This window comes from Pteropus vampyrus, unplaced genomic scaffold (assembly GCF_000151845.1).
Source record: "Pteropus vampyrus isolate Shadow unplaced genomic scaffold, Pvam_2.0 Scaffold116, whole genome shotgun sequence".
Classification (NCBI taxonomy): Eukaryota; Metazoa; Chordata; class Mammalia; order Chiroptera; family Pteropodidae; genus Pteropus; species Pteropus vampyrus.
In genome coordinates this window covers 3,273,336-3,275,253 of record NW_011888897.1, presented here as the reverse complement: position 1 = coordinate 3,275,253, position 1,918 = coordinate 3,273,336, and positions in this window count along the sequence as shown.

Here is a 1,918-nt window from a genome sequence, read left to right as displayed (position 1 = left end):
GACAAGGATGGGAACCAAGCATTTTTAATTTCTTTCTCCTTTTGGTTCCTAACTTTTGGTCATGAGCATACAACATTGATCATTTCTGGCATATCTACAAACACTGTGCTATTATTACCTAATATTTTTTCTTTAGCCAGACCCATTTTTTACTTAAATGTAAAAAACCTGACTTATTTTAATATTGGAGACCGAAAGGCAAATGTAATGAATGGAAACCAGTGTTATGAAATTAGCTGGATATTTTGATGTGTTGAGGGCTCTCACTCCATTTACTTGGGGTTAAAATGAGAGCTAAGTGTTTGCAAAGAGTTAAGGAGATCCTGGCACCTGACTGAGACATTCTCCTGGAAGGGAAGAAGGAGAAACGAAATGGGAGCAACCTTCCTGAAAGGTTAACGCCTCTCCGTGGCCTCTCTGTGTACCAGCAGTTTCCTCCCAATACCTGTGGGGCGTGGTCCCCACTTTGGGATGATCACCCTAGACTGTGCTGCCTTCAGAAGGAGTGTGGACCTTTTGCTTTGCTGTTTTCCCTTCTCAGGGGAAGGCTCCACCAATGCAGAAGACACGGTATTCCTTGCACATTTCAAAAAACATAGACAGTGGTTCCTGTGGAGGAGTAGATCTTTTGAAGTTGGTTTTGTTGTTAGCTGCTGGAGTTTCTCACAGCTTTCTGGTTGGGAGCATCCTGGAGAGGGAAGCAGGGTTACAGAGCGTGATTAACAAAGTTCTTGGGTCTGAGAGGTAGCTAAGTGATTTTCTGTACACTATATATCCTCCACCTCCCCTCTGTTGCCAACCCCCTAAGTCACCGAATGATGTGATAACAGGAACAAATAGGATTCTCTCCTCTATGGGAATATCAAACCAACACTCTATATACGCTCTGATACTCAGAATGCTAAGAAAAATTGGGTCCATTTCAAGCACAGCCTGGAGTTGTAATTTTAGTATTATCACATGTAATGACCCAGTGGGCAAGTGGGTCTTAATGACTGGCCACTGTACTAGATGTGGGGTCACAGTAATAAATAATGCACCATAATGCACCCTGTCTGTGTAGTGGAGACAAACTATTCATATAAAAGAGTAACATGCTATGTATACAGTGGTGGGGAGTCTGATGAATGTTCTGGAAGCCTGGAGGAGGAAATGAGGAAGGGCGGGGATCGAAGGGGTAAGAGAAGCTTTATGGAGGCCAAGGCTCAAGGGAGCAAGGGAAGCTTTGTGGAGGATGTAGAATTTTTGCAGTACTTCCTTCTCCCTATTTTCCTGTGGTCTTCCTCCTCCCCCTTCATGTTCTCTTCCAGAATGGGCATGTAGTCTGCACTGGCAGAGGCCTGGGGGTTGACTGTCACCCCTGGATGTGGGCTGAGCAAGCATCCTGGAAGCCTGTGGTGATGGGAGGCTGGGCAGGTGGACTGCACCTATGCTGCTGTCCGCGAGATCCTTGAAGACAGATTTACCAGTCACCAGATTCTCCTTGGAGTACACTCTCCTCCCTGAAGCCCTGCATGGGGAAGAGAGAGGGCTCGAGAAAGGCAGAAAAAGGCACCACACACACTATAGGACTCTTATTGGACTATCACAGGCAGATCCCTCTCTCACAGTTTTCTGAGAAAAGATTCCATCTTTAGGCCTCTGCCAGACCCCCCCTCAGGCCAAAGGGAGGAGCTGGGCTGACAGACTGGTAGTTTTCACTCCCTGTAAGACTGCTCTGCTGACCTTATACCCTGCGGTGCCCACCGGGGCTGGTGAGGAATCAGAGGTGGGAAGCCAGCTCCACCAGGAAGCCTCTGTTTTCTCATCTGCCGCATTCACCTCCTTTTTGTGAAGATCTCTATTTCGGATTTGGAAGGAAAAGGAGAGAATCAGGCAAAGAGGACAGAGGGAGAGAGAGAGATAGAGAGAGGCGGGG